Source organism: Aquarana catesbeiana, linkage group LG09 (assembly GCF_042186555.1).
Source record: "Aquarana catesbeiana isolate 2022-GZ linkage group LG09, ASM4218655v1, whole genome shotgun sequence".
Taxonomy (NCBI): domain Eukaryota; kingdom Metazoa; phylum Chordata; class Amphibia; order Anura; family Ranidae; genus Aquarana; species Aquarana catesbeiana.
In genome coordinates this window covers 182,108,289-182,129,531 of record NC_133332.1, presented here as the reverse complement: position 1 = coordinate 182,129,531, position 21,243 = coordinate 182,108,289, and the positions used below count along the sequence as shown (strand labels likewise).

Genomic DNA, 21,243 nt, shown 5'->3' with positions numbered 1-21,243 from the left:
TCGCAAGAACACTTGTGTATACATAAACGTTGAGTTATAACTGTTTTTTAGATAGCACATTCCAAATAACATGCATAGCGCGGGTGTATATTATTACGAACTCATATCTATCTATCTATCTATCAAATTCTGCTCGCATTTTGCAAGTGTATTTTGAGGGCTGGCGAGAAGGGCTGCCTGGGAGCAGGGAGGGGGATGGGGGGCGAGCACAGAGGGGAGAGTTGGATGATCAGAGCAGGGAACACAGCTTTCATTTCAATAGCTGTGTGTTCTCCTGCCGTGCACCGTCACATACAGCCCCTCTTTTTCTGGGACTTTGGTAGACAGATTACCCGTCCAATCCTAGGACGGGTGATGTGTATCAAAGTTCCCCGGACAAGGGGAGGGGCTTATGTGACGACGCATGGCAGGGGAACACAGCTATTGAAATGACCGCTGTGATCCCTGCTCTGATCATCCGGCTGGCGGCTCCCCTCTCTTCCCCTCCACAGGTATGCTGCATGGTGGGCACGGGCTGCATTGGCAGGCACAGATAAAGTTGTTAAGTTTTATGCAGAATTAAGTTATAAAAATATTAAGTGTCATTTCATGAGATAATTTATGAGGGCAGGTTTAGGTGCGGGGCAGGATAGTGATTGGGCGGGGCAACTGGTGGCGAGTAACCCTTGAAGCCTGGCTAGTAGCTCAGGACTTGAAATTTTGAGCCCTAATAGATATATCTATATCTATTAGGGGTGCACCAAATGGAAGTTTTAGTGCCGAAAACCAATCCCGAAAATGACTGTTATTAAAAAAAAAATTATAATTTTATATATAATTGTATTTTTTATTTTTTTTTTTTTTTTTTTTTTTTTTTTTTTTATATCATCAATTTTAAATTAATCAGAATTTATTGTTGGCCATTATTAGCAACTTTAGTGCAAAAAAGGTCAAGAAAAATACAGTCTGCAGTCTCTTATCTCTTGTATCATGTCTGCAGTCTCTTAATTAAACTTAAACACATTGCTAATATTATTTGCAAAATTTCCATTTGGTGCACCTCTAGCAGACATGATACAGGAGATGGTCAGAGACTGCAGACATGATACAAGAAATCAATGCAGCTTGCCTGTGCCCAGCAGCCTCACCACCAGTGCCTTTCATTTGCAGCCTGCCAGTGCCCGTCACATGCAGCCTGCCTATGCCCGGATCAGAGCGGATTTGAATTGCCCGGGCCGCAGTAACAATGTCCCACCATTGGATCAGTGTGCCGTCTATCACAGGGGTCGGGACATTGTTACTGCAGCGCGGGCAATTGAGCTCCGGCGAGGGGAGGAGAAGGAAGTGGAGGACTGGGCGCGCCAGGATGACACTCCCGCAATGGACTGCACCCGGGGCAGACCCCGCCCCCTTTCGGTATCTGCTGTTTTTTTTTTTTATTTCGCCTGAAAGAAAAAACAGTTTTCGGCTGATATTTTTCGGCGGCCGAAATTTCGGTGCACCTCTAGTGTGTGTGTGTGTGTGTGTGTGTGTGTGTGTGTGTGTGTATCTATGTTCTGTTTCCAAAAGTATTTGCTGTCTTTCCAGTTTTCTATTGTTGGCCATTGGGCGTTCAAGGAAACCATTATATAAAGAACCATGTTGTCTGCCCTTGCTGGGCTCTTTATTCCACATTCACACGGATGTCTAAGTTTAGCTGCGTTTCGAAGGCTTTCCTAAAAGCAGCTGGACTCTCACAATAAAGAGTAATCATGTTCACACAATTATTAGCAACGTTTAACTGCGTTTAGGAAAAGGAACTGTGTTCAGCATTGACTATCTGAAGTTAAAGGTGCGTTGCAACCAGCTGCAGTTTGTTTAGCAGCAGAAAATTACACACTTCCCATTTTCTTCCTGAAATGTTGGTATTCCTTTTCATGTTGGTTCTCATACATTCTCATGTTGGTATTCATTCTTTGCAGACGTAATCTAATAATGGGTAATAAGCTGTCAAAGGTGGACACTTGACACTGACAAGCTGTAAAATTTACCAGGACAGAGAAAAATTCCTGAAAACACAGACATAATTAAGCACAGCTATCTGTGGCTTCTTGCAGCTAAACTCCTTTCTGAACCACAACTATCTGCAGGAAATATTTCTACTTTTTCAAGTGCAGATTACTAACATTCAGCTGCTGTCAGATACAAACATCCGTGTAAATCTAGCCTTAAAGTGTTTGTAAAGGCAAATTTTTTTGTTTTTTTTTTTGTTTAAAAAAACATGGTATACTTAGCTGCAATGATTTTGTGCAGTGAATCCCTGATCCTCCTCTTTGATTTCTAGCTGGTGCCCACTACCATCCCATCGCTGTGTGTGTCCCTTGCGTGCTTCAGCCCTGCCCCCCTCTCCCTCCTCACTGGCTGTGATTGAGTGTCTGAGCCAATGAGGAAAGAGAGCCGAGAGAGCCTACTCTTGTCTACATTGCTGGATCGAGGTCTGGTTCAGGTAAGTATGGGGGGAGGGGCTGCACTCAAGTTTACCTTTTTTATGCAGAGAATGCCTTAAGGTAAAAAAAACTTCTGCTTTTAGAACCACTTTAACACCTTAGGGACCGCTATATAGCACATATACTGCTCCAGGGCAGCCCTCCTCTGAAGAATCGTGTGTATATATACACACACACACACACCTCACATTTTTGTAAATATTTTATTCTATCCTTTCATGTGACAACACTGAAGAAATGACACTTTGATACAATGTAAAGTAGTGAGTGTACAGATTGTATAACAGTGTAAATTTGCTGTCCCCTCAAAATAACTCAACATACAGCCAATAATGTCTAAACCGCTGGCAACAAAAGTGATTACACCCCTAAGTGAAAATGTCCAAATTGGGCCCAAAGTGTCAATATTTTGTGTGGCGACCATTATTTTCCAGCAATGACAACCAGGGCTTGACAAACCCCTGGTGCCTAGGCTGCCATCAGCCCACACTCACTGCAACTCCCGATGCCCCAGACATGCAGTGCTATATTTAACATTGACCGCCGTTCCTCCTTCCTTCTCCACACTCAGCGCGGCGCTTGATGCATGCCAGAGCCGCTGAGTGTGTGAAACTGACACGTAACTGAGAGGAGAGAGGATCTGTCAGAATTGAGCTTGATGTCTGGGGTGGGCGGGAACTGGATGGGGTGGGCGGGACCCAGCAGCTATCAAACACCAGCCAATGGGATGGGATCTGGGCGGGTTGCTACGTGTATGTGGCCCTGCCCCTTTTCTTAAGCAGCCCAATCATTAGCTGGTGTTTGACAGCAGCCGGGTCCCGCCCACCCCGGCCGGGTCCCGCCCACCCTGACATGAAGCTAAATTCTGAAATTCGCTCCTCTCTCCTCTGTTACTTGTCGGTTTCACACACAGCTACACTCGGCTCAGTATGAAACCTGCCAGCGTCACCTGCCACCGCCAACCAGCGTCACCTGCCACCGCCAACCAGTTCCAAACCAGTGTCACCTGCCGCCGCCTGCCAGTTCCAAACCAGTGCCGCCGCCTGCCAGTTCCAAACCAGTGCCGCCGCCTGCCAGTTCCAAACCAGTGCCGCCGCCTGCCAACCAGTTCCAAACCAGTGCCACGTGCCAACCAGTTCCAAACCAGTGCCACGTGCCAACCAGTTCCAAACCAGTGCCACGTGCCAACCAGTTCCATCTGTCAGTTCCAAACCAGTGCCACCTGCCAGAGCCAACCAGTGCCAACTGTTGCTAGCCTTACTTTCTGGCCAGCCCATAACCCTGCTGTAACAGCGTTATGTTGGAGGTATTGACAGGGTGCTCCGTTGTGAGTTAGGGGCCGAAAATTACTGGCCTTACCCTGGGAGCTGACAATCCATACCACTCTAAAAAAAACTGGCTCCTAGATTCAAAGCAAATTTGTCAAGCCCTGACCTTAACCCTCTTGGCATGGAGTTCACCAGAGCTTCACATGTTGCCACTGGAGTCCTCTTCCACTCCTTATGACGACATCACAGAGCTGGTGGATTTTAGAAACCTTGCACTTCTCCACCTTCCATTTGAGGATGCCCCACAGGATTTAGGTCTGGAGACATACTTGGCCAGTCCATCACCTTTACCCTCAGCTTCTTTAGCAAAGCATTGGTCGTCTCGGAGGTGTGTTTGGGGTCGTTATCATGTTGGAATACTGCCCTGCGACCCAGTCTCTGAAGGGAGGGGATCATGCTCTGCTTCATTATGTCACAGTAAATGTTGGTATTCATGGTTCACTCAAAGAACTGTAACTCCCCAGTGCTGGCAGCACTCATGCAGCCCCAGACCATGACACTCCCACCACCATGTTTGACTGTAGGCAAGACACACTTGTCTTGGTACTCCTCACCTGGTTGCTGCCACACACGCTTGACACCATCTGAACCAAATAAGTTTATCTTGGTCTCATCAGACCACAGGACATTGTTCCAGTAATCCATGTCCTTAGTCTGCTTGTCTTCAGCAAACTGTTTGCGGGCTTTCTTGTGTATTAACTTTAGAAGAGGCTTCCTTCTGGGATGACAGCCATGCAGACCAATTTGATGCAGTGTGTAGAGTATGGTCTGAGCACTGACAGGCTGAACCCACCCCCCCAACCCCTTCAACCTCGTCGGAGTGTGTTTTTTTTTTTTTTTTTGTAAAAGCAATCCTAATGGCTAACTAGCCACTGGATTGCTGTTACAAGCAGCTGAGGGGATGTTTCCACCACCCCCTCCCGCTGCAATCTTCTGCTTTACCGGAATCTCCCATCCCACTGGGAGTCCCGATCGACCAGCCGGTGCTTCCGCTGGCTGATCGAAGAGCCAAACAAAGACCAAATCCGTTGTGTTTGGCTATGGTAAACTAGAACCGATGAGCTGACAATACTTATGGTTTACCTGGATGTCAATTGCACTATTTTCTAAAATCAAAAGCATTCAAATCAATTGCTTTTAAGGGCAGAGGAGGAATTTGGGCTGTCTAAAGAGTACCTGCCACATGCCTATTGCTGTCAAAAGGAACGTTTAATTTTTTTCCGTCACATTTTTTTGCTGTCGCAAGAAATGTAGTGTAAACAAAAAAAAAAATTGGTGTCCTGCCCCCCCTGTGCTCACGCGCAAATGCGTGCATCAGTCCTGCGCACACACAAAAAACGATCGTCCCACACATTTGAGATATCAGTGAATGTCAGATCATTGGCAGTAATTCTAGCACCAGGCTTCCTGTGTAAATCTAAAGTGGTAACTTGTAAAGGCTTTTAAAGCGTTGCCAATAGATAATACAGTTTACGTTTGTCGCTGTTGCATGATTGTGCACAATTTTTGAGTATGACATGTTTGGTCTCTATTTTACTCGGCGTAATATCTTTTTTATATTTTACCAAAAAATTGGTTTATGTATTTTCAAGCCATGACCCCTCAGCAAAAAAATCCACAAGTGTGGATAAAATCAATATCTATCAAAACACAATGCTAAAAACAATATTAAAAAGCACTATACATAGTCTTGGCTAAATCTAGATAAACTGTCTGCTGGACTTCCACCATACAATTTCTTACTTCCTCATAGAACTCTGGTGTCCTTTTTATGAAACTGAGATCAGCGGCGATCCTGAGTCTCACCGCTGATCTCAGGTCATTATAGAGCTGCACAATTAATTGTTAAAAGATCGTGATCTCGATTCACCCACTCTGACGATCAGTATGCCGATTCTTTCATATAAACATGTGGAGAGACTATGTGCTGACTAAGCTGTCAAAAGAAAGCACCCAGGCATTCTGCCAAGTCTTTAACTTGATATATTTTAACTAAGCTTCCTTCTTAGATCAAAGGGAGAAAACTTCTGTGTAAATAAATAATCCAGGCAGCCTGCCAAGTTTTCAACAAGGTGTAAATGCAGGAAGTTAAACCACTTAAAGTCTAAATCTTTTTCTGACACTTCTTAAAGAGGAAGTCCACCTAAATCCACCAAAAAAAAAAAAAAAAAATTAAAAGCCAGCAGCTACAAATACTGCAGCTCCTGACTTTTTTAATAAATGGCCACTTACCTGTCCCAGGGTCCAGCGTTGTCGGCAGCCGACGCCGATAACCTGCTCGATTCTTGGCGGCTGCCGCCGCCATCCTAGGTGAGGGAATCAGGAAGTGAAGCGTTGCGGCTTTACTTCCCGGTTCCCTACTGCGCATGCGCGAGTCGCGCTGCGCATCGTAACTGGTCCCCGCTATCTCCTGGGACCTGTGTGTTTCCCAGGAGACAGCGCGGGGGGACAGGAAGAGGCATAGACTCCCGTGGGAGTCTATGCCAGAAGTGGATGCAAATACCTGTCTTAGACAGGTATCTGCACCCCCCTCCCCCCAGAAAGGTGCCAAATGTGACACCGGGGGGGGGGAGGGTTCTGAAAAGCGGAAGTTCCATTTTTGTGTGGAACTCCGCTTTAAGTTAAAATCAATATTTTTTGCTAGAAAATTACTTGGAACCCCCAAACATTATATATATTTTAGCAGAGACCCTAGGGAATAAAATGGCAATTGCTGCAATATTTTATGTCACACTGTATTTGCCCAGCGGTCTTTCAAATGCAATTTTTTGGGAAAAAATACACTTCAATGAATAAAAAAGAAACAGTAAAAGTTAGCCAAATTTTTTTTTGTTTTAATGTGAAAGATAATGTTACGCCACGAGAATCATGAGAGAATCGTGATCTATCTTCTAAGGAAAAAAATCGTGATTCTCATTTTAGCCAGAATCGTGCAGCTCTAGGTCATTACCAGTTTATGAAAGTGAGGTAATCAGTGGAGAACATGTTCTCCGCAGATTATCTCAGCATGGTGAGAATCTTAACTGACTATCACAGAAATGGACAGTTTATGAAGGTGCGATCTCGGCATCTCACTGGCAATCTGTGACAGAATTCTCACTTTCTGATTCACCAATTCAGAGGTGGAGAGTCAGAGTGAGAAGCGTGAAGATGGATGAGTATTCTGGAGAAAGCAAGAAGTCTTTTGACTTCTTTCTTTAACTGAACAGTCAGAGCACATCTTCCCCACCATTACACACCCCAAAACCAGCAGGTTAGGAATTTATAGTGTGTGTTTATTTCAATGTGGATAGATGGATAGATAGATATCTATATCTATTATTTTTTAGATGTTCACGTCTCTGGCTGGGTTCCCACTTGTGCGATGCGTGATTCCTGTGTGGGTTTCCACATCGCACCTACATTGACATTTGCGCACTACTGCGGGTGTCAATGTAAAGTTAATGACGCCCCCTGATCATTTCACAGATCGCAGTGCAAACTATGTAATGGTGCAGGAATCGGATCGCATGGGTGTTCACACCCATGCGATCCGATTCCAGTGCGGTCCAAATAAAGGGTCCTGTACCATTTTGGTGCAAATGCAATATGATTTAGGGCCGGTTCCCACTGCTGCGGTGTCTGAGATCGGATGTGATTCGCACCGCACTGCAGTGCAAATCACATCCAATTTTTGTGCGATGTGATTTCAGCCATACAGATAGTATGGCTGAATTTGCATTGCATTCGGACCAAACTCATACAGGACCCTTTTTTTGGTCCGCAGCAGAATCGGATCGCATGGGTGTTCACACTCATGCGATCCGATTCCTGTCAGTTTGCAGATCGCACTGCGATCTGCAAACTGATTTGGGGGTGTCATTAACTTTTAGGCCCGGTTCACACTTGTGCGATGCCAGACATTGCACAGGCATCACATGTAATTTGCAGCACACTACCGTTCACATTACATGCGATGTCTGTGCGGTGCGATATCAGCCGTACAGATAGTATGGCTGATATCGCACTGCATTCGGTGCAAACACGCACAGGACCCTTTTTTCTGTTCGGACCAGAATCGGATCTCATGTGTGTTCACACCTATGCGATCCGATTCATGTCCGAACTGTCAGTTCGCAGTGCGATATGCAAGCTGAACTGGGGGTGTCGTTAACAATGGTTTGACACTCCCCAGCGATTCGCATAAGGCAGTGTGAACTGACATGCGAGTCTGTGCGATGTGGGAACCCGCAGTGGATTTGCAGTGTTCTCGCATCACACCAGTTTATCAATTTTTATGTTTATCAATTATGAAATATATTTTATTTGAATTTATTAATAAATATTTATACTTCTATACTTTATTAAAACATTTTTTTTAATGATTTATAAATGTATTTTGCATTTATATGAATGGTGTATAGCTGCATTACATATGTGGATTACATTCATTTACTATACACCATTCACATTTAAATAGGCACATGTATGATCTTTAAATATTGATAAATGTTTTTTTAATAATTAGGTTAATGTATATTGTGTAGGGGGGATTTAACTTTATTATTTTATTAATATGTTGGGGAATAATGTGTGCTGATTCATGTTACACTTATGTATTTTACGCTTCCTCATACTGTAATCCGCTACATCACGCGAGATTATAGTGAGAGGAGCCGTTCTCAGGAGTACCCGGCGTTTGTAGATCGCTTCTCAACTCTGAGAAGTGATCTACACACTTTCATAAACAGGCACTCAGAGGAGAGCGATCTCCTCTGAGAATGCCTGAGAACTGAAAAGTAGTTTCATAAAAGGACACCTATAACAGGTTGGTCTGACAAGTACGGTCTTTCATAAATCTATGCTCGTTGTCACTTATGATACCTTTCATACTATTGATGTTGGATTGACTGGTCTATAGTTTCCTGGTATAAATCTTGATCTGTTTTTTGTAAATTGGTAGCACATTTACTCAGTTGGTACCATTCCAGCCAGTAAAATGTCTTTAGAAACTAGAAATAGCGGTTTGGCTGTACCTTTTGGGCTAAGTTGCCTTTGGACTTGAGTGTAAGCCTTCTAGATCTGGACCAATGATTTTTTTAAAATAAAATTTTCTTTGTTAATCTGATAACAGCTATGCATTTATAAAGCAGTTGGACAATTCAAATTTCTGTTTATCGTAACCAGGACAATTTTGGAGTTTTGTAGATGGGTTTTCCAGAATTTCCTGCTCCTGGTCTTTTAAGCTAAGTTGACCAATGACAAAGCTGTGGTAAAAACATTTGTTCTGTGTTTTTACTGACTGCCTAAGTAAAAATGTACATGCTGAATGCTCATGTCCAGTCATGTTGCTGCAGGTGAGGTGTTTCACGCTGTGGCATTTTTAACTCTGCATGTAGTGTTTGGCAGACATTCCGTTTGCCAAATGCACCAGTTGAAGTTTAGTGGACCACTACGCAGCAGTGTGCCAACAATTTGGCATGTGACTTCAGTACAGAAGTTCATTATAGATTGTTTTTCAGAGGGCAGGAACGTCCACCACCAATGTGGAAGAGGCCTAAATTTGTTCAGTCCACTACCCAGAAGACTGCACAGAGCTTCAGGTTTGACTACAGGAATACCCAGCAAATATGCTTCATGTTTGAAAAAAAAAAAACACTGTTGAAGAATGTTGTACTTGTACAGAAAAGAATGTACGGAGGTTTACCGTAGAGTTTACCAAAATTTCCAATGTGTACACTGGAGGGTACTAAAAAGATGTAAATTTAACTTTAAGGAGGTTTAATCTGCTTTATAAATTGCCCTCCCTGGTTCCTCATCAAAATACGAGTGACCTCCCCCCCCCTTTAGTGAAAAAAAAAAAACCTTTGGTTTTTGTTACATTGGTTTCTAGACCTGGTGATATCACCCAGTGTTTCTCAGCCTTTCTTCAGTTGTGACACCCTTTAGAAGTATCCAAAAATCTGTAGGCACACAAGTCCTATAAATGTAACTGTAAATGTATGCAACTGCCTTGATGAAATGAAGTTTGTCAGAGGTCCACCTAGAGATGATGAGAGCCTATTGTATCATCAGAATTGCCCCTATTCATGAAAGCTCCCCTATGTATAAGTCTGTCCCCCCCCCGTCAGTGAGATGTGGGCAGTTGCTTGAGAAAATTCCAGTCTGGAGGAGTGGGCGTTTTTAGAAGATTGATTTTGTGTGCACACCACTCTAGGTATTGCCCACATTTTCTGAAAACTGACTTACCAAAGCAAGAAATTCTAGATTCATTCTCGACTTTGTCAGCTGCTGTGGCCTTTTATTTCAGATGCTTCAGCAGAGTCCATTAGAATGACAGCAAGATCTGCAGCCCTAACTAACTCGGCCAGGAGGGCATTGTGGCTAAAGACCTGGCCGGGGGATGCGGCATCCAAAAATAAGCTTTGTGGGTTACCGTTCTTGAGAGATTTACTTTTTGGACCTGGCTTGGATTCAGTCCTAGATAGGACAGCAGATAAAAAGAAGTAATTTGCCGTTAAAAAGAAAAAAACGCCAGTTAAAAAAATTACAAATACTGTAGCTGCTGACTTTTAATTGGACACTTACCTGTCCCAGGGTACAGCGATGCGGGGGATCGCTCCGCTCGCCTCCCCCTCCGTTTGGCGGCGCCGGCATTGCAACTGTGGGCGCCGGGCTGTGGCTTCACAGCCGGGCACCCACTGTGCATGCGCGAGCGGCGCCGTGATTGGCCGCTCAGTCACTTGGGACCTGTAATGGGTCCCAGGTGATTGACAAGAGGGAGGGAGCAGGGCCGAGTCCTTCCTGTGCCGAGGGTGAAGTGATGTCACCAGCCCAGGCACTGAAAGAGGCAGACTACGAGGAACCCCCTAGCATCAGGCATTTAGAGGTGAGTTAAAAAAAAAATAATTCTAAATTTTTTTTTTTTTAAGGAATTTTCATGTATTTTTTGGGTGGAACACCACTTTAAGTTTAAGTAAGAGATTGCAGACATGATACAAGAGATGGTCAGAGGCTGCAGACTGCATTTTTCTTGAACTTTCTTAAAGGTGTCAATAATGGTCAACAATAAATTCATACTAGTTTAAATCGGTGATAGTAAAATGTTGTATACTATAATACAATTCTATATATAAAAAAAAAAATAAATATATATATATTTTTTTTTAAAAACCGTCATTTTCCGTTTCGGTTTTCGGCCTAGTGTATTTATTTTTCATTTTCGATATCTGTTTCGGCACCAAAAAACCCATTCGGTGCACCCCTATTAAGAATGCATATAAATTGATCAACACAGCATCAAACTGGTTGATATTTAAAAACTATGTATGCAAAAAGATTACCACACAAAGCAAAGAATGTTAACATGATCTTTTATTGTAGTTTATCCCATCCAAGGTACATGTTACATATAAATTGCATCTAAATTCTGAGGATATGTTACAAATATCACCAGTCGAGTGTTTACCAGGCCCTCTAATTGTGTAGCACATAAAATATTGTAATTATAGACTGTGGAGGAGCTGAAATCTTGATATGTTTTGCAGATATGCTTCCTCAGAAGAGGGTTTCTATATGGTGCAGAAATAGAAAAGAAAAACCATAACCAAAATGTAACATAACCCCAAATATAAATGCATGACACAAAGCAGGTTGCATATGTGAGACAGTGGTATTTGGCAAGCCAGGGCATCCAATCCAAGTATGCGCAGTACATGCACATATATTTAAAAATGTAAGATTGATATCTCCCAAATGTAGAAGGGCCAATTATCTGTATATAGGGCAGCACAGTGGCTAAGTGGTTAGCAATTCTGCCCAGCAGCACTAGGGTCATTTGGATTCAAATACCAACCACGACACTACCTGCACAAGTTTGCATGCCTGCGTGGGTTTCCTCCGGGTACTCCAGTTTCCTCACACATTTCAAAGACACACCTAGGTTAATTGGCTCCTGTCTAAATGATCCCTGGTATGTATGAATGTGAGTTAGGGACCTTTAGATTGTAGGCTACTTGAGGATGGGGACTGATGTGTACTATATGTAAAGCGCTGAGTAAATTAATGGTGCTATTTAAGTACCTGAAGTAAATATCAAACATTACTGCACACAGTGTAATTAAATGTACCACAATAGATGCTGAAAAAATTCTGCTGCGATGATTTCCTTATAGAATGCAAATGACAGGCGCTGCCAGGGAGCAGTGAGTTAATACTCCAAGACAAAAGAATGCCAGATCCTTGAGAGAAGAAAACCGGAAACAAATGGTGATCTCGTGTATAGCCCAGCCTAGATGCACATCCATCCCATCATGTATGTGCAGCTAATAGGACCTTAAAACTCAATCCATCTGCTATATATTACAACCAAATTCTAAGCTGGATCAAAATGTATATTTATAATATACATTCCCTTGACTATTCCTGACAAATGTGAACACAAAACTGCACCTCATATACACCTATACTTCACAGCCCAAAAGGGAGAGAGTTGCTTTACCAGATCTTCTTCAAGGTTTCCCTATAATGCACAAGCAGGCCCACTATATGTATAATATATCAATCATATGTTCTCCTTCAGTAGAAGCAACTTCCCTGTATATAATGCACATACCTGACACATAAGGCCAAAGCACACTTTAACCACAACATGCATCACTAGGGAGATACCACAAGACAACTGTTGACTAAAGAGCTGTTTAAATATGGAGCCCAAGCCATAGGGATACTGCTCTCCCCCAAAGAAAAGAACGGAGAGGGGAGGACATGGTATGGGGCAAATAATCTGGTGGTGCTGTACACAGTCTGTGTCCGCCCACTAATCTCAAGATGGCGAGAGCTGGGACACTGTGTGTATGTGACCACTCCATCCCACCCAGTGGGGCTAGGCTGTGCATGTCCAATGTGGCAGATAACCAGGGATATTTCCAGAGGGAGTAAGCCACGCCGCAAGCCCCCGGACATCGAAAAAGAATCGGGATACAGGGCCGCATAGCCGCAATTAACCAACCCGCCCCTAGGTCATTTGTGTGCTTGTTTTTTTCTGTTTGTTGTGTTTTTTGTGTGTGTGTGTGTGTGTGTGTGTGTGTGTGTGTGTGTGTGTGTGTGTGTGTTATGCTCCTCTATCGCTTTCGGGCCTCGGCAGGACCTAGAGGCAAATGTGTCGCTTCCCTCCCTTTGGGACTCTTTGTTGTGGGGGGAGGAAACACAGCTGGCGGGAGGAGTATTGAGAATAGCGTAGAATTATCCTTGGGTTTTTTAGGGACCATTTTATTAGTGGATCTAAATAAGAGGGGATTCCTAGGTTTCTTTAAACCCCTTGGTGCTGGCCATACTTAAATATGTGGCCTCTTGGTGCCCTGTCCATAGCGCCAAGGGGCTGCAGATTTGCTTTAATTGCCCCAATACACCTGCGCTGAGAGTGCACAAGCTGCACTTTCCCTGCAGTTTTCGGCGCTTTACCGAAAGCTCCGGATCACTCCTTACGATTGGGAGTTTTCAGACCGATGTGACAGCCAATGACAACGTTCACGTGATCTAAAGCAGCCTCCTGGTGTCGTAAACCTCCTAAAGGGCCAGGAGGCGCTGGCGCCAAGAGGTTAAGCCCTCTGGTAAGACTTTCTCAATACAGTCTTGCTATATCCTCTTTTTAATAGGCAGTTCTGCAATAATTGGTGCCTGTATGACAAAATTCTTTTTGCGTGTACAATTTAGTTTCAAGCGCAAGTCTTGTCCATAAGGTATGTTTCTAATGAGCGATTGTTCAGTGGACGCTTTGTGCATGCAGCAAAGTATTAGCTGCAGTAGGCTTTCTATGTAAATTTGACATTGGAGAACAGTCTGCCTGGACACACATCTAAGAATGTTACTTGTTTTTCATTGCAGTCCATAGTGGACCTCAAATTATATTCATTTTGCTGTAGTGCAGACATTAGTCGAGTTATGTTCCTGTGCAGATGAGAAAAAATGTATCAATGCATCTGCACTACATTAGAATGTAGCACAGGTACCGTGGCAGAACCAAGTCAACCAGGAACATTTGAGGAGGGGGCGGGTTCAGTCGGATCTGAACTGCCTGTATTGTGCCAAAGACAAAGGCAGCCAAGGGGGTGAGATGCTGAGTCACTGCTCCAACAGGATTCAAGGTTCTGGTTAATAAAGGGAGTATGGGATTTGCCACCACCCCCCTCACCCCCCGCCTTCCTGGCGCCCTCCCCCAATTGGCTTTAAAATAAATAAATAAATTGGCATATAACACGCACACATTATTTGCACTCTATGTTTAAGGGGGGAAAAGTGTGTTAAACGCAGAAAATTACGATATATTCCTACTTAAAATATAGGTGAGTAATTCCAGAATAGAAGATATTGATGATGTCAACCCCTTTTCCATGTGGAATGGAGCCATATAAGCCCCTCCAGGTCCACTGTGACTAAATGGGCACCTTTTGATATACTTATCCCTTCAATTGTTTTGTGCACATTTCAAGTGTCCTAAATAAAAGATCAGAGGGCCCTCACATGTGGACGTAGATGATGGCACACTATGTGAATGGCTCTCTCAGTGAGGATACTTATTCCGGACACTGTGGGCGACCTGGGAGATTGATGATGTTTTTGTGGGTTTTAGGTAATGTGTAGAAAGTTGTAATTTGTGGACCTTTTTAACTTTAATGAACTCTAATGTGTCCTTGTTTATAAACCTCGCTCTCAGTTGAGTAATGATTGTATAAAATTCCTCCTGAAAACGGATCGATTGGTTGGTACCATTCAGCAATAGATTAAATAAATAAAAAAAAATAAATTTTGAGACACATCTCCTTATAGCCTGTATTGTTCATGACCACCACATTGCCCCCATTATCTGAAAGTTTCACCACAATTTTAGTATTGTTACACTGTATGTCACACTGTATTTGCGCAGCGGTCTTTCAAATGGAATTTTTTTGGAAAAAAATACTTTAATGAATTAAAAAAAAAAAAAACCCTAACCAGTAAAGTTAGCCCTTTTTTTTATTTTTATATAATGTGAAAGATTTTATGTCGTGAGAATTGTGATCTTTTTATTCTAAGCAAAAAAAATTGTGATTCTCTCTTTTTGGTCAGAATCGTGCAGCTCTATATATTTTAGTTTTTTTTTTTTTTTTTAACCGCATTATTTTACTAAACGTCTTAGGCCTGGTTCACACCTATGTGTTGTTTTTTTTTTTTTTTTGGTGCTTTTTGCAGAAACACACTACAGTTCATTTAACATGGTTTCATCCATGGGTTTTTTTTTTTTTTTTTGGTGCTTTTTGCAGAAACACACTACAGTTCATTTAACATGGTTTCATCCATGGTTTTTTTTTTTTTTTTTTCAGCCACTGCGTATTTGGAAAGGGTCGAGGACTTTTTTCAACGCAAAACTGTGCTTTTTTTTTTTTTTCTTTTTGGTTCAATATACTTAACCCTTCCTATTTTTGAAATTTGGTGTTTACAAGTAAAAATCCGTATCTCCATAGGCGACGCTTTAAAATTTGTTTATAGTTACCAGGTTAGAGTTACAGAGGAGGTGCTAGAATTATTGCTCTCGCTCTGACGATCGCGACGATACCTCACTTGTGTGATTTGTTCACCGTTTACATATGCAGGTGCGACTTTCGTATGCGTTTTCTTTGCTGCTCGAGCTCGTGGGGTCATGGACGCTTTAAAAATAAATTTAAAAATTTTTTTTTCTTATTTATTTTATTTATTTTTAGATTAAACTGTGTTTAAAAAAAAAAAAAAAAAAAATTGATCACTTTTATTGCTGTCATAAGGAATGTAAACATCCCTTGTGACAGTAATAGGTGGTGACAGGTACTCTTTATGGAGGGATCGGGGGTCTAAAAGACTCCTGATCCCTCCTTTGCACTTCAAAGTATTCAGATCGCCGTTTTCGGCAATTCTGAATACTGTATATTTTTTTAAAACCGGCGCCATTGGCAGCCGTGTAAGCGGGAAGTGACATCATGACATCCTTTCCGGCTTCGTTCCAGTCCGTCCCCCCTCCCGGTAAGAGTGGCGGGAGGGGAGACGTCCCCTCACGCTCCTCCGGTCTAACACTTGAACGGCTTTCAGCCGCATCTGTTATACCCGGATAGCCGATCGCTCTAAAAAAACAGTACCGGGATGATGCCTGCAGCTGCGGGCGTCATCCCGGTATAACCCCCGGAAGCCGAGTACGCACATCTGCGTACGCTCGGTGGGAAGGGGTTAATGAAGCTGCAGAAAAGCATGAGTGTTTTTGCAGCAATTTTTTTTTTCTTTTTATCTGCCCAACAACAAATTGGCCAAAAACAAAAAATAATGCAAAAACGCAAATCGCAGCAAAATCACATTTGCAAAAAGCACTACAGAAACAGAACAAAAGCAAACTGCATAGTTGTGATCCGAGTCTTATGCTGGCCACACGGATCAATTTTCAGATGAGAATATTCATACGAAAAATCTTTGTACATTCGCTGAATGAAAGAATGTTGTTTGAAAATTTCACTTGGTTTTGAAAATTCTGTTTTTAAAATTAATGTACTTAATACACTGTCTGAAAATTCCTTTGACCAAGAAGTTTTCTATTTCTAAATTTTCTCATCACTGTGGTTGAAAACAAACGTCAATTTGACCCCACTAACGATTAGAAAATCGAAGGAACGTTCTTAAAATGACTTATTTATTTATTTATTTATTGAAGGAAGATCTTGTTTTTGTACGGCCAGCATATAATATAGTTATATTACAGTTCTGTTTGAAAATCTGCAAAATGGTCTTTAACCTTCTTCTTTTTTTTTTTTTTTTTTTTTCTTTAAATAAAAAAATTTGCTGAGTCTGATGATATTTACCAGATTCAACCTCTAATATTATATACAGTATATCTCTTCTGTCTGTTATCAGAGTGGATTATAGATTTTGCTCCTTAACCATATACCGTATTTATTGGCGTATAACATGCACCCAAAGTTTAAGGAAAAATACTTACATTTTAAATGCCCATCTATGCAGCCTTATCGGTGTCCATCTGCAGCCTTGCCCAAAATTGCAGCATGATCAATAATGGGTTTTAAATTGGTACTCAATTTTTCACTTTGCATCATGAAGTGTTTAGTTGACTAGGCAGATAAATCCAGCTGTTGTGAACAACACGTAAACCTTCCTTCTGCCTGCCGAGGAGGGAACGAGCGCCGCTGAGATAGACAGAGCCGGATGTCCTGTGTACTTGTCTCCTCTCGGCTCGTCTCGCAGTCCCGCCCCTTGGCCCGGCTCCTATGATGAACACAACACCGGTCCAATGGCGGGACGTAAATGCTAGGAGGTGGGACTGGGTGTGACGGTGAGCGAAGCTGAGCCTAGCTGAGTACACAGTACACTCGGCTCTGTCTATTTGGGCGGCGCTCGTTCCCTCCTTCCCCATTCGAGACAGCGGTTCGGCGTATAACACGCACCCATTTTACCCTGATTTTAAGGGGAATAAAGTGCATGTTATACGTCGATAAAAATGGTAGTTGGTTATTTATATTTACTACTGCATAGAGATATTTAAGAATAAACTGCTTTTTTTTTTTTTTAACTTTACACATTAACAAAATTATACACCACACTTTTTTTAAGGTGATCGAAACAATAATCGGCCAACTAATCTATTTATGAAAATAATAGTTAGTTGCAGCCCTAATTGTATTGCAACAATGGGAATTTTTTGCAATTTTTAAATTTTTTTATACATAGGTGAGCAGTGTGGTAGTCACAGACCACTAAGGACTTGGCCTCCACTTTCCACAAAAATGTGCCCCCTAATTATCTTCTCCTGGATTGCTCTCTTCCAATATGAATATTAGATCTTTTAGGCCTCTGAAATCGTTGGGATGTTTGACATCATTTGCCTAGACAAGAAACCAGGAAGTAACCGAAGAAATGAGAAACAAAAAGCAGCAGCATAAGAATTAAAAATAATCAGTTTTGATTGGGACAGTGAAGTTCCACCTTAACTAGGTATTAGTGTATTTTTTTCTCTGTTATGCGTTTGCCTTTGTAAAGATGGGCGAACATGTTGCAGCTGCAGTTTGTAGTTTCATGGTTTATCGATCCTACTATGTACATGTTTTCATTCACCCAGCTTATCCCTGGTCGCTAAAGGGACAGGTAGCTTCTTGTTCCAGGCCAGAATCCATTCCTTACCTTTTTTCTTCTGTGTTGCATCACAAATGTGGGAGTGCTAATGTGATAAATGACTGGAATTGTGCCTTCTCCATTCATTGCTCTGCCTGCTTGGTCTGTTTCAGATACAATTACTCATTAGCTCTCACCTGAAGAGCAGTAGACTGAGAGACCCAATGGTTTTGGGATATGCATTTTTTTTTTTTTTTTTTTTTTTTTCGAAGAAAGTTTTTTCACAGGATTTCAGACATGTCATGTATTAACCACTTGCCGACTGGCTCATGCCGATATACGTCGGCAGAATGGCGCGTACAGGCATATTAACGTACCTGTATGTCACCTTTTAAGACGCAGCATTGTGGGCGCGCCTGCAGCAAGCTCTGTTAGTGTTTTTGCTTAGTCCGCGGGGATACCTGTGATCGTCTCACGGAGAGGAAGAACAGGGAAATGCTGATGTTAACAAGCAGTTCCCCATTCTTCCTAGCGACAGAACACTGATCACCGCTCCCTGTGATCGGCAGCGGTGATCAGTGTCGTGACACACGTAGCCCATCCCCCCCTACAGTTAGAACATATCCCTAGGACACACTTAACCCCTTCAGCACCCCCTTCACTACCAGTCACATTTACACAGTAATCAATGCATTTTTATAGCACTGATCGTTGTATAAATGTGAATGGTCCCAAAAGTGTCCAATGTGTCCGCCATAATGTCGCAGGCACGATATTTTTATAAAAATGCCTATTTTGTAGACGCTATAACTTTTGTGCAAACCAACCAAACGCTTAGTGTGTTTTTTTTTTTTTTTTTACCAAAAATCTGTAGAATACGTATTGGCCTAAACTGAGGGAAAAAAAAAAAAATTATATCTATTTTGGGGATATTTATTATAGCAAAAAGTCAAATATTGTGTTTTCCCCCCCTGTTTATAGCGCAAAAAATAAAAACCGCAGAGGTGATCAAATACCACCAAAAGAAAGCTCTATTTGTAGGGGAAAAAGGACGTCAGCACAATTGTCAGTTAAAGCGGCGCAGTGCTGAATCGCAAAAAGTGCTCTGGTCTTTGGCCAGCCAAATGGTCTGGGGCTGAAGTGGTTAACCTGTGCAGAGCCACGACTCATGCTTAAAGAGGAGGTCCATCCAAAAAAAAAAAAAAAAAAAAAAAAATGTAAAAGTTAACTGCTACAAATACAGTAGCTGCTGACTTTTTTAATATTAGGGCACTTACCTTTCCAGGGAGCCCGCAATGTCAGCACCCCAGGCGCTCTTCGGATCGACTCACGGGTGCTGCCGCGGCCATTCCTGGTAAGGGAACCAGGCAGTGAGGCCTTTCTAATTGGCCCACTTTTGGGTGGTACTCCGCTTTAACCCTTTCATGACTAAGCCTATTTTTGAAAGTTGGTGTTTACAAGTTAAAATCCATATTTTTTGCTAGAAAATTACTTAGAACCCCCAAACATTATATATATATTTTTTTTTTTTGCAGAGAATCTAGAGAATAAAATGGAGATTGTTGCAATATTTTATATCACACGGTATTTGTGCAGCAGTGTTTTAAACGCAAATTTTTGGAAAAGGGACACAGTAAAGTTACCCCAATTTTTTTGTATAATGTGAAAGATGATACGCCGAGTAAATAGATACCAAACATGTCACGCTTTATAATTGCACGCACTCATGGAATGGCGACAAACTATGGTAGCTATAAATTTCCATAGGCGACGCTTTAAATTTTTTTTACGGTTACCAGGTTAGAGTTACAGAGGAGGTCTAGGGCTAGAATTATTGCTCTCGCTCTGACGTTCACGGCGATACCTCACATGTGTGATTTGAACACAGTTTACATATGCGGGCGCGACTTCTTTATGCGTTTTCTTCGCTGCGCGAGCTCGCGGGGACGGGGGCGCTTTAAAAAAAAATTTTTTTTTTTCATTTATTTTATTTATTGTTAGACTTATAAATTGTGTTTTTAAAAAAAAAATGTTTTTTTACTTTTATTGCTGTCACAAGGAATGTAAACATCCCTTGTGACAGTAATAGGTGGTGACAGGTACTCTTTATGGAGGGATCGGGGGTCTAAAAGACCCCCGGTCCCTCCTCTGCACTTCAAAGTATTCAGATCGCCAAAAACGGCGGTTCTGAATACTGTGTATTTTTTTAAATTCGGCGCCATTGGCAGCCGAGTAAACGGGAAGTGACGTCATGACACAGCCGCCGGAGGCAGCCGATTGAACACCGGGCCTCCCGATCGCACGGGAGGCCCGGTAAGAGCGGCGGGAGGGGGGGGATGTCCCCTCCCGCTCCTCCGGTATAACAGCCGAGCGGCTTTTAGCCACATCGGTTGTTATATACGGGTAGCCGATCGCGTGCTCAAAACAACGGTATCGGGATGATGCCTGCAGCTGCGGGCATCATCCCGGTATAACCCCGGAAAGCCGAGTACGCATATCTGCGTACGGTCGGCGGGAAGGGGTTAAATACAAACTGAAATTTGCTGATACCGGAATGTGAAGATATATTCTACTATATAGGCTGTGCATACAGAGCAACAAATCTCCCCCATGAAACTAGAGCATCAATGCACATCTTTATGCAGGATCAAAAACGCAAGGTGCAGGTAAGAAGGTTTTATAACCACCATAAATGCATAAACCCTAACTGCTTGCATCCTTGGCAAGAGCCTTTTCAGACTGATACTGCTTTTATAACTAAAGGCGACCTCTGTTTCCACTCAAGTTGCTAACCTGTACAAAATTTTGTGACTTATTTGTTCTTTAACCACTTGCTTACTAGGCACTTAAACCCCCCACCTATCCAGACCAATTTTCAGCTTTCAGTGCTCTCACACTTTGACAATTTCTCAGTCATGCAACATTGTACCCAAATGATTTTTTTGTCCTTTTTTTCATACAAATAGAGCTTTATTTTGGTGGTATTTGATCACCTCTGGGTTTTTTATTTTTTGCGCTATAAATGAAAAAAGACCGAAAATTTTGAAAAAAAAATGAATTTTTCTTAATTTCTGTGATTAAAATTTTGCAAATTAGTAATTTTTCTTCATAAATTTTGGCCACAATTTATACTGCTACATTTCTTTGGTAAAAATAACCAAAAATTTATGGAAATTATTTGGTCTGTGTGAAAGTTTTAGAGTCTACAAGCTATGGTGCAAATCATAAAAAAATTATCACATCTGATGTACTGGTGGACTCATTCCTGAGACCCTAACAAGCCAGGAAAGTACAAATGCCCCCCAAATAACCACTTTTTGGAAAGTAGACATTTCAATGTATTTAGTTAG

At 42.2% G+C, this 21,243-nt stretch overlaps 1 protein-coding gene across 3 annotated transcripts in view; it reads left to right on the top strand.

Annotated features, from left to right (window-relative positions):
- The window catches only part of STAG2 (STAG2 cohesin complex component), a 192,241-nt gene that overhangs the window by 15,286 nt on the left and 155,712 nt on the right, over positions 1-21,243 (top strand). The gene's annotated exons all lie outside the window — the stretch shown is intronic.